A 16,907-nucleotide genomic window follows, 5' to 3' on the forward strand; every position below is an offset into this window, starting at 1 on the left:
CAGATGTGGTCTACACATGCCCTCCATAAAGCTTTCAGATCAAAAAATAGTTTTTTAAACATTGTGTTTGCAAACCAAAATAATACATTATGTGCTGAAGCTGCCTGTTGGGCTCCCAGGAGCCTAAATTAATTAAAGCCGTCCCTGTATACATTAGGGGGTAAATAAATACTAGCTATGATTACTGCAGACATTCTAGGCCTCATGTGCCTCAGTTTCCTCATCTCTAAAATGGGGGTAATAATGCCCCTTGAATCTCCCTCACGTGGTTTCAGGGGCAATCAAATGAGTTATAAGGACTGTGAAAGAATACAATATTTTTACACATGCAAAGAATGTTATTATATTGTTCTCATGACAAATATTACTTTACCTTAAGTAAATATTCCTGTGCCTCAAAGGCTGCTGCAGGTTTCAGACAAATCTCGGTGGTCTCTGAGATAGGCAGGTAGAAACAGGCAGGCAGGTGGGTGTGGGGCCCTGCCACAGTGATGCATAGCTTTCCAAAACCATTGATCGGAGGCCTGAACTTTGTGGCTTTAAAATATGTCCACAAATTTTTGCACATTCACCACCTTAAAAGGTGGAAGTTAATTTCTTGCAAATAGAATACGGTGGAAGTAAGGATGTGTGACTTCCCAGGCTAGATCATGAAAGACTTAATGGTTTCCTCCTTGCCCTGTCTTGGATCACTTGCTCTGGGGAAGCCCACTGCCATGTTGTGAGGACACTCAAGCAGCTCTTGGAGAGGCTCAAGTGGGAGAATCTCCCAAATAAGGCCCCCCAAATTCCTGACCCACAGAGACCGTGAGATAATAAATGCTCGTTGTTTTAAGCCACTGTTTTGAGGTAATTATTATGCAACAATAGTGCCAGAAGGGAAGGAAGGAATAGAGTCTTATGCAGTCTTGCTAGGCACCTGGCCCTCCACCAAGTTCTTTCACGGAAGCCGTAGATCAGTAAGTCTTTGCAGCCACCCCACCAGACTGGGGCTCATTACCTCTCGTTCCCGGATAAGAGGGTCAGAGGCTGAGTAGTAGCTTTCCCAGGCCCCGTCGCTTGAAACAAACACTGTTGACCTTCAGATTCAGTCCGTCCACCTCCAGCTCCCTTGCCTGGATGCAAGATCCTTCCTGGTGTCATGGCAGGTGTCAGTTTTGCCCAAAGCTCTCTGTTTCTTAGTTTCTCTCTCCCTCCCTCCCTTCCACCATCCCTCCCTCTCTTGTTTTCTTTGCAATCGAGGATGGAGGAAGAGATAAAATGACCTCTGAATATTATTTGTCTAAAAGGAATGTTTAAGAGAAAATAGAATGTGTGAGGCCTACCTTTTTTTAATAGCCCCCGTAGCCCCTGGCCTAGGTGGGAACCACGGGGTCTACCGTGAACGATAGGAGGGCTTTTTGAATTCAGCTGTCAAAGCCTGGGCAATCATCCTGGCCTCCTGGGTGGAAATGATTTACAATTTTCCTCTTTAGGGGCATCTTAAGACAAACAGGCACTTTTGTTTCCATGGAGAACACACTCTTCCTCTGAGGTAGATTGCCTGCCTGCCCGCTACCCTTCCTTCCTCCCTCCCTCCCTGCCATCCTTCCCTACTTCCTTCCTTCCTTTCTCCCTCCCTCCTTTTTCTCTTTCTCCCTTCCCTTTCTCTTTCTCCTTCAATCACTCCTCAGTTTCTTCTGCCCTTTCCTCCCTCCACTGAATTTTCTGCCAGCAGCAGGGCCAATGACATCCTTTGATCTCACCCCAGGGGAGGGCAATGCCTGTGCCTCCCTCATGCCCTTGTGGAGGAGTTTTCAGAATCCTCTGGTGCTGAGAAGATTCACCCTAGATCTTTGGACTTGTTTTCCTGAGTTTGTTTTGCAAAGAGCTCAGAGCAGCGGAGCCAGCCTGGGCCGAGGATCAGGCAGCTGTGGCACAGCCTCAATTCTGATTCTGTGGCCAGGTATCTGCACAGCCTCCAGCAGCTCACTCCATCTCTCAGTTTCTTCACCTTCAAAGTGAGAAGAACTCTCTCAAAAGCCGCCATGAGAAAATGCTGGTGAGGTGGTAAATAGATTCCTTCCTGGAGGTCTTCCAGGTCACTCGGCTGACACCTCCGCCTTTTGGCCCTGAAGTTTATTTATTAACAGCCCCCAAAGGAGGATGGGCCACTCCGAGGAGTGGAGCCCTAAGAGGCCCTGCTGTGGGCTTGGGCAGGTGGAGCAGGTGGTGCATTCTGGGGCCGTCTTCACACATTCCGTCTGTGGAGTTTCAGAAGTGCCAATAATCATCAAGAGCAGCGTCTGGGTGTGGGTGTTTGGAACAAAAGAGGAAGATAAAGCTAATCTCAGAGTGTGTGTCTGTTGCCTGTGAGCAGCTCTAGATGTGTGCCGCTAAGTATGTGTGTTTGTCTCGTGTGAAGGTGGGTCTGTGTACACATATGAACATGCCTGCACATGTAGGTGGCTGTGTGTGTATGTGTGCCCTCCCCATGCATGGGGGGCAGGCAGTTTGAACAACAGCCATTTCTTTAGTTTGCTTCAGCTAGAGGCTCCGGTTACAGAATATGAATCTTCAACATATGGTCAGACTGTTCAGATCATCAATTCTGAGTGGATGAGGCTGGTCTGGGAGACATGGTGCCCTAAACAGAAAGCCCTCTGTCCCCACACTGCCTGCCTGGGAGGGAGGTCTCTGCCTGAAAGCAGATTTGTGTCCCTGTCATCTCATTCTGCTCTGAGATGAGGCTGGGTACCAGGGACCCAGTTCAGGTGTTCATGTATTTCCAGAATGCGTCTGATTTTAATCAGGGTTTTGTTGTGAGTAACTGTATGTATGGGTGTGCTTGGCTCCAGTGAAATATGAGGATGCTTCTTTCCTTGCCTCCTCCTTACTTCCTTCCCTCCCTCCTTCTCCTTGTCCCTTCCCTCTCCCCCCTGCACATACCGATCACCTTCCCCATGCCAGGCCCTGCTCCATGGGCTAAGGACACAAAGATGATTAAGAGATAGTCTCTGTCATGGAGAAACGTCCAGTCTATTTAGAGAGGAAGATAAGTCAAGCTGCAGTAACAGAACGCGGATGTGGAGGGGCCACAGGGTGTCCAGGAGCACAGAGGGCAGAGGGGAGCAACTAGTCTTTCAAGGGCCCCGTGAAAGGCTTCAAGGATACAGCAGTGCTTGAACTAAATCCTGAAAGTCGAGGAATTCGGCAGCTTGGGGAAGGGTGGATGACAGAAGAGGCTTTGTAAGAATAGCTGCTACTTTTCGGTGGGTGTTACTTTGGGGAGCGGGATAGAGTCATCTATTCATTTTTGGAGGACTCTAAAAGGTCCTATAGTTCTTTGTTAAAAATGGCTGGGCTGTGGCACAGGTTTGTATTAGAAAAATGCATTAAATGGAATGACAAGCAATGCAGGGCAGACAAGGACTAGGAGATGAGCCCTCTAGCCCCATTATTTGCCAATCCAGTCTCCCAAAGGAGGAAGGGATGAGTGTGGAGAGGGAGTGAACAGTGAGTTACTGAGCACCTGTTGTATGTCAGGTGACTTTAAACATTATCTCATTTAGTCCTTACCAACAGCTCCAAATGTGGTAGATTGGTCAACTCCATTTTATAGCTGAGGAGACTGAGACTCAGGTTGTTTGCCCAGGCAAAGAGCAGGACTTTGAGCCACAATCTATATGGCTCAGCTCCCAAGCCAGTGTCTCTTTCCAGCAAACTCGATCTTCTATAGAGAACATAGCATTGTGGCCAACAGACTTCTTGTCAAGGATCATAAACTTGGAATTCAATATAAAGTCGCTATTATTTCAGAAAAAAGAAAACCCCAGATTCCTGCCCCTTTTGAAGAAAGTAACATGCCTTAGTGAGATGGACCATTAATATACATTGTCATGACATCAGTATTGCAGGCTCCTTCTTTTGGAGAGCCAGGATGTTGCTAATTTGCATACTGCTTTGCATTCATTTGCATTTCTCTCCATATGCAAAATCAAATGCAGCTAATTAGCGCAACCTTGTTACAACGAGAAGCAGGCTCAGCCTTCTGTGCCAGGGCATATGGAGCCCAGAACAGGGACCGAAACCACCTAAGGCCGGTCACGTCCTGGGTTGGACATGTCAAGGCCAGTCACGTCCTGGGTTGGACACGTCAGAGAGTTGAGAGGAAGACACATACCCTGAATGAAAAATAGGGTAGTTGAGTATCATTATTTTTCAAATATTGTCCCTTTGAAGTAACTATTGAAGAGAGAGAGAGGCAGATCAAAGCAGGTGGTCAGAACTCTGCTTCAGGCAGGATTTCATTGGAGAAAGAACATAGAATTTGGAGCCCACAGGCTTCAGGTGAAGCCAGCTTTGGAGTTTGGAGTTGGATTCCAAGCTGTGGACTCCTGTACTTCATGGACTTGCAAGGATTAAGTGGGAAAAAAATGGATGAGAATGTACTGTGGAAATATTAAAGTGCCATACAGATGTGAGGGCTCTAGCCCATGCCACATTATGATGGAGGGCAGCACCAGGTCCAGTTGGGGTCTGACGCTCACAGCCTTGCAGGGTCCAGACCCTGAATGTGATGGAGAATTTTATCTCTCTCTATCTCTATCTATGTCCATGTCTATGCCCATACCTGTGTCTATATCTATATCTATATTCACATCTATGTCTATATAATGTAGCATTTAATGAGCACGTAATATGGACCGGGCACTGTGCTGAGCTCATCACAATCATTATTTCATTTAATGGTTCCATGACCAACTCTAAGAGGTATGCCTTATTATAACCCCGTCTTATAGATATCACCATGGCAAAAACATGCTTGCCAAGTGCACCAGGATGCTCTTGCCAAATGATTAGAACCCTTTGTCTCCCGAGTCGTGATGGTGACATTCATGTTTTACAACCCTCCCACCTGGACTTTTCCAGCCTCCGTACAGACTATGGTCTTCCTGCTAAACTACTTCTTCTTTCAGATTTGCCTAGCTGGGGTCATTTTGATGTGGTCTTGGCTTTGGCTCTAGGTTTTCGGAGGACTCTTTTCTTCTCCACTGGTCATTTTGATTGGACTCGAGTATTTCAGTGCCATAGTCACATTGCGTTACTTAGGACACACCGTTCTGCAAAGAGCAGCTCCCATGTACCCAGGTAAATTGCATTATTGGTCACAAATAGTCTCTGCATCTTATGGGCGTAGGATTATACTTTCCCACTCCCTGAATATACAGCCTGGCCATGTGGCTCATTCTGGCCAATGACATGTCAATGGAAATGATGCATGTCACTACCAGGCAGAAGACAACATGTGGTTGGTTATATCTTTTTTCCCTTTTGACCTTGTAGGGGTCTGGAATTGGCCACCCCAAGATATGTCTCTTTGGCATGAGGATTATTTGAGGCTGATTGCTTTTGATAAACTGGGACAGGGAAGGAGGCTCTGAGGAATGGAACTCACCCTTTGTTAGGACACATTTACATTTGTAAGGTAAATCTCTATCTGTAAAAGGTGCCTCCCTCTCTGTACCAGGAAGAAGAAAGGAGATGACCTTCTCTCTAGAAACTCTTAATCAATGCCAAAGGCAAGGACTTAAATCTGCATTTTATTGTGCTTGTCTGGTAACCTCCTGTAACTGACTTCCCTCCCCCTCCCATCATTGGCATTTCTTTAAGAATTAAGCATCTTTCTTTAGGCTAGGAACTGATTGCTGCACTCACCTGTGACCACCCAGCTCAAGATAATAGACTTGCCTCCTGCTATGCCCTCTGAGATAGCAGACCCACTATCTGCTGTGTCCATCAAGCGCTGTGCCGACAGGGCAATCTTGTGACTATTGTGGGAGGGACATTTCAATCATATGTGAAACACCCAGTTTAGGGGTATATAACCACTCTGTGCACCCCACTTCTTCGGTGCCCTTTCTTCCTTCTGGAAGAAAGGCCCCGGGCCATGGTTCCTCATAAAGCTTTGTTTAATTTTCTCTTGCTATTCTGTCTCATGTGAATTTAACTCGTTCTCCGGCCAGACGAACCCACATTGGATAGAGGAAATGTATTCCTCCCCTACAACCTGTTGCCAGGTGGTGTTCCAGATAGTCTGCTCCATAGCTGGGTCCTGGAGTGGAGGCAAGGTGGAACTGGTGCTGGGCTATTCCTGTGAGTAGCAATAAATGTAGTTGTAAGCCTTGGAGATTTGGAGCATTATTTGTTACAGGAGAATAACTTAGTCTATCCTCATGGAAACATTCACTTTCTATCGTGTATTATGAGCTTAACTCTCCAAGTTGGCCTTTCTCCTAAATTCTGGAGAGATGTTGTTAAAGCTCCTATGAACTGACTGTACTTGTTACTGTAGGTAGCTGGACACTTATGCCAATGATATTGTCATTCCTTGGGATATTTTGTGTTTCCATTTTGGAAACTGCTTTAACATTTTAGAAGCACGACTGCTGCTGCTAACAGCTAAGGCTTTACAAGCATTGTCCCAGTTGATCTTGACAACAGCCCTGTGAGGTAGGTTTTCTTAATTTTCATTTTCCAGTCAAGAGAAACAGAAGCTCCGAAATGTTTACTAATGCATTCAAGATCACACAGCTAAGAGAGTCAAGATTTAAATCTGCATTCATTTGAGGCACAAACTAATGTTGTTACTTCCTACTCATACGTTTTTTCCACCAAAATGTATATTAACTAGCTGAGTCACACTTCTTACTCATGAGAGATGGCTACAAATATTTTGGCTGCTTATGAATATCAAAATAATTATTACATGGTGAAAATAACATTGAACTTAATGTTAGGTGATATGGTGTCGCCTTGCAGCTGTTTCTTATAAGTGATCTTATTATGTGAGTTGGGCTGGTTGTTTTTCCTCTCTGCAACCTGGTATTTTCATTTGTAAAACAGAGTACTTCATCTCAAACCACGTGGTCCACGGATCTGGCTGATGGGATCCTTGTACCCCTTGAAAGTATATGTAGAATACTGTGTGTCTGTGTCTTTTTTCCATAATGTTCATCAGGTCCTGGAAGAGATCTGTGACCCCTAAAAGATGAGAAGCCCTAATTCTCTCATTTGTTGAGTATGATTTATCTCTTTCCCCAGAAGAAATGGGGGTGGAAGCCGGAAGAATTCAGTCTGACTGAATCGCCGTTGAGTTGTGTAAGGCGAGTGTCAGATTTATCAAAGAAGAACTGGAAGGCAAGCTGTATCATTTCATTAAAAATAATCATTAAAAAATGTTTCTGCCTCACATTCCTGTGGCTCCTTGCTGTTTACTCCGCATAGAAGCTATTCTTTCGTCTCCCTGGTCAGGGACTGTGTCATTAGCTGTGGCTATTGGTCATTTCCTGTCTCACTCAGCCAAATAATCATGTTATTTTGACTGGGATGAGAGTGTATCCAGAGCTATGAATTTAGTCTCACAGGAACTAGCAGATGCGTTTCCTTGAATGTGGGAGGAAAGGAAAACAGGGCAGGGAAATAGCATTCATTGAGTCTCCACACCATCCCAAGCTGTCTGCTGACAATTCATTCATTTATTTAGTCATCATGTCTGTTTTCAACGAATCTTTATTGAGTATCTATCATACATTGGCTACTGTTTTAGGTACTGAGGATATGGAAGGGAACAAATCAGACAGAAAAGATTCCCCACATTCCTGGAATTTATGTTCTGGTGGGAGAGAGAAAATATCTTAGTAAAAAAAAATTAGCAAAATATACATGTTTCACATATCCTACTTCAGGACAAGATGGCAAGATGTCCTACATATTGTAACCCCATATTACAGATGGGGAAACTGAGAGAGACACGAAATAAGTCAAGCAGTGTCACATAGCAGATAAAAGGCTGACCCTAAGCTTTCAAAGTTAGATCTTTCTGACTCCCGCATCCATATTGCTTCCCCCACAGAAAGCAGTGGCCACTACCTAAAAGACTGTCCTTTAGCTGTGAGCCATTTGGTCAAATGTCCCTGAGGCTAATTCCATCCTGATGGAAATCTGAGATTATGTGGAGAAGGCTTAGTCACTTACTCTCATCACACTCCTTACCCTTAGTGAGCTATGTACAATAGCTACGAGAATCTGCTACTCAAAACTAAAAAGAAGTAGTTTTCCCTTTCCACATCAGCAGTGCTTCAGAAAACTGTAATGAAGACCTGAAAAGGGAAAATGAGATAATGATAGGGAAGATCCTATAGACCAGGTCTATGCCAATGACTCCACTAATTCAACTGAATATGAGAAAGTAAGAGAGTATAAAATGTGCCAAGTCAATGTTAAAGGCTCAGCTCCAGCTTCTGGACACCATACTCATGACACCAACAATGTTTAGGAAAATGAAGAATCTCTAATTCAAAAAGATATATAACCCCTAGGTTCATCGCAGCATTTTTCACAGTGATCAAGATGTGGAAGCAACCCAAGTACCCATCAATGGAAAAATGGATAAAGAAGATGTGGTGTGTGTATATATATATATACATACAATGGAGTACTTACTGCTCAGCCATAAAAAAGGCAAAATTGTGTCATTTTCAAAAGAGATGGATGGGACCTGAGGGTAATATGCTCAGTGAAATAAATCAGACAGAAAAAGACAAGTATCATATGATTTCACTCATATGTGGAAGATAAACAAATAAACACATAGATAAGGAAAATAGATTAGTGATTGCCAGAGGGGAAGGGGGTGTGGGGAGAGCAAAAGGAGTAAAGGGGCACATATGTATGGTGATGGATAAAAACTAGACTATTGGTGGTGAACACAATGCAGTCCATACAGAAACTGAAAAATAATAATGTATACCTGAAATTTACACAATATTACAAGCCAATATGAGCTCAATAAAATAATTAATAAAAAAAATCCAGTATCTCTGTCAGTAAAGGGACACCAAGAAGATGTATTCTACCCAAGAACCCTCCTCCAATAAGATTTTTTAAAAATCAACTTTCTTGATGCATTATTTATGAACAAAAGATTATTCCCATTTAAAATGTACAATTCAATGAGTTTGACAGAAATGTACACCTGAGAAACCACCAGTACATCATGAACATTTCCGTCACCCTCCCGCCCTCCACCCGAAAGTTTCTTTGGGCCCTTTCGCAGTCCATCTGTCTCTCTACCCTGGCCCCAGGCAACCACTGATCTGATGTCTGTCTCTATAGATTACTTTGCATTTTCTAGAATTTTATATAAATGGAATTGTGCAATATATACTCCCTTGTGTCTGGCTTCTTTCATTTGGCAAAATGATTTTGGCATTTATCCATGTGTGGTGCCAGTAATCCCATTCTTTTTTTTTTTTAAATAGATTTTCTTTTTTACAGCAGTTTGGTTCATAACAAAGTTGAACAGAAGGTACAGAGATTGCCTATGTGCTTTCTGTCCCCACACATCCACAGGCTCCCTATTGTCAACGTCCCACACCAGAATTTGCATTCTTTTCAAAGTTATGGATAATCTTTGTTTTGATGGTTTGTGTTTCTGTTTTCTAAAATTTTTTTGCCTATTCCAAGGTCACCAGGACGCTTCTATGATTTCATCTGTAAGTTTTATAGCTTCGGTTTTACATTCAGGTCTATGATTCATTTTGAGTTAATTTTTGTATATGCTTTGAGCTACGAGTCAATGTTCATTTGTTTCCATAAGGATATCCAATTGTTCCAGCATCATTTGTTGAAATGTCTTTCATTTCCCATTGAATTGCCATGGCACTTTTGTCAAAAATCATTTGACTCTATATGTATGAATCTATTTCTGAACTCTCTGTTCTGTTCCATTGGCCTGTCTATTTGATTGATGCCAATACCAGTGTCTTACTTTTTGTAGCTTTGCAGTAAGTCTTGAAATTAAGCAGTGTAAGTTCTCCAAGTTTATTCATTTGAAAAATTGCTTTGGCTCTTCTAGATAATTTGAAATTTCATATATATTTTAAAACTCTTTTGAATTTGATTTACATTTGTTTTATGGGCTAGCTCCTCATTTATTTTGGTGTATGTTCCATGTACACTTGAAGAGAATGTGACCTCTGATGTTGTTGGGTGTAGTCTTCTATAAATGTCACTTAGATTAAGACGGTTGGTACTGTTGTTCAGATCTTTTATATCTATCAATTACTGAGAGAGATGTATTAATGTCTCCAACTCTGAGTATGAATTTGCCTGTTGTTCTCTTCTGTTGTGTCGTTTTCTGCTTCATATACTGTGAAGCTCTCATATTAGGGGCATATACATTTATTATTGTTATCACTCTCTCTCCTTGATTACTGATCTCTTTGTCATTATAAAATATCCATCAATGTCTCTAGTAATAATCCTTATCTTGTAGTCTATTTTGTCTGATATTAATACAGACACTTTTGTTTTCTTATGCTTATTATTTGCATGATATCTCTCTTATTCTTTCACCTTTAATTTATTTGGGTCTTATTTCTAAAGCACGTCTTTTGTAGGTGGCATATAATTGGCTCTTGAATTTTTATCCAGTTTGACACTCTGTCTTTTGATTGAAGGGTTTTGTACATTTATAGTTAATATAACTATTGGTAAGGTTGTATTTTGCTCTTAGTTGTTTTTTATGTATCTCATGTGTCTTTTGTTTCTCTTTTCCTCCTTTCCTGCCACCTTATTTGTTGCTCAAGCATTTTTAGTATTTTATTTTAATTCCTTCATTTGTTTTCTACCTGTATTTCTTTGAATTTTTTAAATTGTTTTTCTGGAGATTACAATATGCATCTTTGAATTAACATTAAACTACTTTAGGTTCATCCAAAAATGTCTTTATTCCACTTTTATTTTTGAGGCAGAGTAATAAGATTCATGATTCTTGATGGATAGTTTTTTTTTCAAGTTGCATGTTGAATATATTATTCCAGTATCTTCTGGTTTCCATAGTTTCTGATGAGATGTGAGCCATAAATTTTATTGTTAGTCCTCTATATGGAATGTGTTCTTTTCTCTGGCTGCTTCCATGATTTTAACTTTATTTTTGGTTTTGGGCAGTTTTACTATGATGTGTTCAGGAGTGTATTACTTTGTGCTTATTCTACAAGTGTTTGTTAAACTTTTGGGATCTTTAAATTAGTGTTTTACACCCTGTTTGGGAAGTCTGGGGCAATTATTTATTCAAATAACTTTTCTTCCCCTTTCTGTCCTTTTATTTCTTAGATTCTGATTACACAGATGTTGGATCATGCTTGATCTTGTGTCACAGGTCTCTGAACTTTAGTTTTCTTTCATATTTTTAATCTCTGTTGTTTGGATTGGATAGTTTCTATTGATCTATCTTTCTGTTACAGACTCACTGATTGTTTTCTTCTGCTATCTCTAATCTGCTGTCAAGTCTATCCCATGTTTGAAAAATTTTATTTATTCTACTTTCAGCTCTATAATTCCATTTTTAATAGTTTTCAATTTCCTGTCTGAATTCCTTATTTGATCATTATTTATACCATATTTTGAAACTTTTGTCTGGTAATTGTAACATCCTTTCCCCATGCAATGTCATTTTCTATTGCCCGAATTTTTCCTAAGTATGAGTTCCTCTTTTCTGTTTCTTTGTATATCTAGTAATTTTTGGTTGAAAACTGGACATCATAGGTAATACATTATAGTAACTCTATTATTTTGTATTCTTCCGGGGATTATTGGATTTTTGCTATAGGAAGCAGTTAACCTGCCTGCGTTCAGAGTAGCTGATAATTTTGTCTCTTCTTATGACTTCCCACTGCTGTCTTTTTAACATAGCTCCCTGGGGGAGTCTCCTGGGTGCCTGCATAACTTGGTTATTGCCAAGAATTTGGGTGATGATGGGACTCACACTTTCAGTAGCTTTTTTCCCCCCAGCATTTCCCCCCTAAGTTCTAGTTTGTTTGCCAACTTCAGGTTCTGTCTCCTGACATTTCAAGCCTGTAAGACTTTGTTTTTCTGCTACCCAAGCTGTGTAGCATTGGGAATGCACTCAGTGAAAAAAACAAAAAGAAAACAAAAGAGAAAACTCATAGATCTTACCCATTGTAGTTCTATCTTTAAAGAGTATCCCTCCTTCTAATCTATTGATGCTTTGTGCTGGCTCCTCTGAATCTCTCCCATGCATGCATAGTTTAACTGCCAGCCAGGGATTTGGGCAGAGTTTATACTCAGTATTTGCATCTTACTACTTCTGTGGTTCGTTCATTGCCAAGACTTCCTCTTTAAATTTTCCCTGTGTTCATAGCTCCACATTCTGATCTCTGGCACCCTGGGCCACTGAGGCTCTGAGTTTTCACAACTGTAGCCATGGGGCTTGTGTAGCACCCTCAAGTCAGAAAGCCACAAATTCCCAATTCTTTCCCGTTATGGTTGTGTTTTTCTCAAGATTAAACTCTCTGCTTTCTGCTCTTGGTTGCTTTCCAGAGTCTTTAAATAGTTTTTTTAAAATCCAGTTTTTATAGTAGTCATCTGCAGGAGGATTCATGTGACTACTTCATTCCTGTGCCATTGCTCCTAATTAGATTTGACTCTGGGGAAAATATAAGCTATTCAGGGCGAGGTGAAGTGTTTGTCTACTTTAGACATCTCGCTAAACTGAGTCTATTCTTTGGACTCTGGTCCATTTCATTCCTCTTATTCCTCTATGTAAGTCGTAGAGACTATGTCCTCAAGTAAAGTGCAAGTTCTTGAGGTTAGAGCTCCATATGCAATAGAGCTGGAGTAGACAGAGGGGCAATAGTGATCTTAATCTTTGCTTGCAAGGGGAAGTCAGTTTTACTGGGAAGATGTATAGATGAACATGAAGGAACTTTGACTAGTTCAGTGCTATTGAAAGTGCTGCCCACCATTGTTCTGCAGGAGTTCAGGTCCCATTTGCTTTGAAATACATTGATTTAGAGGTGTAAGACAGAATGTAATGGAAAGCACCTATACTTTCCTTTGAAAACCCAAGTTTATTCAACCTGTCACTCTCCTCTTTCGAATCTATGATTGACATGTCTTGTTTTTGCCTGCCTGGTACCCATCATCCCTTCTGGTCCAATACTCTAATTTTTCCTTGGGGAACCATCCCTGACTTATCCAATCCACATGAGTGGTGAGTGAGTGTGGTGAGCATGTTTCCTGGCCAATTAGAGTATCTCTATCCTCTGGCTACAATGATTAGCTAAAGGATGTGATGTGATCCAACTTGGTCCGCTGAGATTCATTCTCAAGACTTTTGTTAAAGGTTTAAGGAAAAAGAAGTTCTCCTTCATTTGGAATGGAGAAAAAGATAAGATATATCCTCATGAACTTCCCACTACCAATAACTGCAGATAAAAATAAAGGCAGTGTGGATCTCGCCATTTGTCCTTTTAATCCTATTTGTGGAACTATGGAAACTACCTTACATCTCTTGGGAAGAATCTGTTTCAGGGAAACCAACACAAGAGAAATTAGACTTGAGAGATAGTGAGATAAGGCATTAATTTGGGCTCCTGGAAGCAGAAGCCGATATGCCTGAAATTTTTTGTACCTAAAGTTTATACCTAAACTCTTTAGTTACTTGAGCCCATAAATTTATTTTATGTTTAAGCCAATTTGAGCTGAGTTTCTATCACTTATAACACAAGGAGCCCTGACTAAAAACTAATAACTCATTGTCTCTTCAGCCCCTACAAGATAAGGTAGAATTTATGGCCTCCATGATTGTGGTGGGTTGAATAGTGTCCTCTCAAAATTCATGTCCACCTGGAAACTCAGAATGTGACTTTATTTTGAAATAGGGTCTTTGCAGATGTAATTAGCTGAGGATTGAGATGAGATGATCCTGGATTAGAGTGGGCTCGAAATGCAATGGCTGTTGTCATTATAAAAAGAGTGGAAGACACACAGAGATGCAGAACAGAAAGTGATGTGAAGATGGAAGCAGAGACTGGAATGATGCACCTACAAGCCAAGGAAGTGAAGAATCGCCAGGAGCTACCAGAATTTGGAAGAGTCAAGGATGGATCCTCTGCTACAGTCTTCAAAGGGAGCGTAGCCCTGCCAACACCTTGATTTCAGACTTCTGGCCTCCAGACTGTGATAGAGTAAATTTTTGTTGTTTTAAGCCACCAAATTTGTGGTAATTTGTTCCAAGAGCCCAGGGAAATTAGTACAATGATCTAGCTCCTGCTTACCCTTCCTGCCTTGTTGCAGAGGCAACAGAGCGTGGTGGACAATAGTGCAGATTCTGGAACTGGGCTTTCTGGATTCAAATTTGAGCTTTTTCACCTTAACCTTTCTGAGTCTCGGTTATCTTACTGAGCTAGTGATAGTAATAACTCACTTCTTAAGGTTGTTGTGAGAATAAAGTGAGTTTATATTTTAAGGTATTTAAAGCAGTTTTGGGCACAAATGAAACACTCAGTAAGTGGTAGGTATTATTATTATTGTTGTTAATGTGTTTTCATTATCATCACCACTGTTTCCTACTATATGCCCACAAGGGCTGCCTACTCCAATTATAGCAAACTATTTGTAGTTCCTCAAATGAAACTTGCCCTTAGAGTTTAAGGAACTTCTTATCTGTGATAAACCAGCTCCCTTGTGTCAGATTTGGAATTCAAACACTGGTTTGCGTGCATCCACATCACACACTGCAAATCATTCCAGAGCAAAGGTAGCGAGTGGCATTGAAGGACCCTCTCTATGGCCTCTCTTTCCCTTTATCCTAAGCCTTCTCTTCCTGCTCTGTCAAGTCTTGATACTGTTCAGTCATCTAACTGTGGTCTTGGCTGATGGTGTGCACTCCATCCAAGAGATTGTGACTTTTCCTGGGGCCAGCCAGAGTTTTCTTTGCTAAGATAATAGCCTCCTCTTCCTGTCTCTAAAATCATGAAATAGTTTTGCTTTTTTGGGGGGAGAGGAACTTAAAAAACTCATTACTTCCATTTGTGATATTTGCAATCAACAAGACATCCCCTAAAAGCACTTTTATAAGCTCAGAAAGAGACAGACTGGGACGGAAGCCTCATAAACTTGTAGCAGAGATTTCTGATAAATGCGTGAGGAAACACGTTCTTATTTACCTCAACACTCTGCAAACTTTGCTATCGAAACCTTGTATTGATCTTGTCTTGGTCTCTGTCAACACAGTTACCCCTTGGGTCAATCCATTCTGATTATCTATCTCAGGACACTTTGGAATGAAGAAATGACTTTCTGACATTTCCGCCCAAGAAGTTTCCTTTGTGTTGAGGACATTTTTTAAAATATTGTGTCCAAACCCCAGAGAGGGACTACCAGCATATATGTATATACATACACACACACACAAATATATGTATATATATATGCTAATATATATACACACTGACATACACATATATACACACATACAAATATATTACATAAATATATGTTGAATATACTAATATATATTTGTAATATTTAAATATAATTTACAGTGTGTGTATATATATATATATATATATATCACATCCTTCTCATCTATGGTGTTTTTCTTAATTCTTTCCTTCTGTCTGTCTCTCCTCTGTGTCTCTATTTCTCTTCGCCTGTCTCCATGGCTCTTTCCATCTCTTCAGTTTACCCATTTCTCTCAACTCCATTTTTCCATTTCTTTCTCGGGCCTCTTTATCTCCTAATAAAACTGCCGCCCACTGTCTGTCAGGAGAAAATATTTTTTTTTTTTCCCCTAAGCCTAGGGAAAATTGCCAAACCCATTAGCTTTCCCTCCTTCCTAAGTTGTTGTGTGTGCATCGAGAAGTCATTTTTATTTTTTCTCTCCTCCTGCACTGTGGCCATCCTATTATATGAAGTTTTAGTTCATAAGATTTTAGAACAGAAGGCAGAAAACTTTTCCTGTAAAGGATCAGATAGTAATGATTTTAGACTTTGCCAGTCATATGATCTCCATCACAATTATGCAGCCTTGCCATTGTTGTGTGCAAGACAATGTATAAATGGACAGCATGCCTATGCTTCAATAAAACTTTATTTACAAAGATAAGGTAGTTTGCCAACCCCTTCTCTAGAACACTCCATGTGGGAGTTGAGGCACCTCTTGATGTATTTCTGATTTTCTTCCTTGCTCTCGTCCTTTTGGTGTGGTTGTCCAAGTTTATGTACTAAGAGGACAGCCTGGATTTGAACCAAGACTTCCTGAATCGCAGCTTATGCTTAGTCCTACTTTGTCACGCTTCCTCTTCATAGATACAATTATAATCCTCTGAGGCAGAGAGTGAAGCTACTCTCTTTTCCCAAAAACCTTTAATGATTTCCCATTGCCTACCTGATAAAGAGTCATTCCGTTAGCCTGACATCCAGGTGCACAAAAGGATTCCATTCTCCCAATTCAAGTTTCCGGTCCACTGGGCTTTACCTAAAACTCCTGCTGCTTTCATCCATAGTCGCCCACTGGCTCTCCTCCAAACATCTCCAAGGCATTTCCGTTGCTGCTTCCAGCTCTGTACGGCCACCCTGTCTGGAACTCCTTTGTATTTTCCTACTGCCTTATCTGTCTTTCTCTACTTTCAAGTCAAGTCAAACTCCAGTTAATGGAATCTGGATCAGGTACTTTTCTAGGTATTCTTTGTGTGGGACTCCCCTACCTGAAACTCTCTTAAGCCTTTCCGTTGTGCTCATCGTGGCTTTCAAAGCCCTACATTCTCTGTCTACTGACTACGGTGACCTCCTCCCCTGCAAATCTCTCCCACACTCTCCCATCTCTACACACATCTAGCTTCTTGGGTGTCCTATGGCCGTGTCCTATGGACCCCCACCTTGGTGATGTCAGCTTGGAACGCCCTTCCTCTTTTTGTCCAAGTGGGTGTGTAACTTCCTTCCTCCCATCATTCACATCTCTACTTACATATGATCTCCTTCAAGAGCCCCTCCTTGGCCACCTAATCTAACCCAAAGCCATCAGGAGACCCTGTTTCACTTTTTCATAACAGCCTACC

At 41.3% G+C, this 16,907-nt stretch overlaps 1 long non-coding RNA gene across 7 annotated transcripts in view; it reads left to right on the plus strand.

Annotated features, from left to right (window-relative positions):
* LOC106824820 (uncharacterized) overlaps positions 1 to 16,907 on the plus strand; it is a 454,906-nt gene that overhangs the window by 273,550 nt on the left and 164,449 nt on the right. The window lies entirely within an intron of this gene.

This window comes from Equus asinus, chromosome 12 (assembly GCF_041296235.1).
Source record: "Equus asinus isolate D_3611 breed Donkey chromosome 12, EquAss-T2T_v2, whole genome shotgun sequence".
NCBI lineage: Eukaryota > Metazoa > Chordata > Mammalia > Perissodactyla > Equidae > Equus > Equus asinus.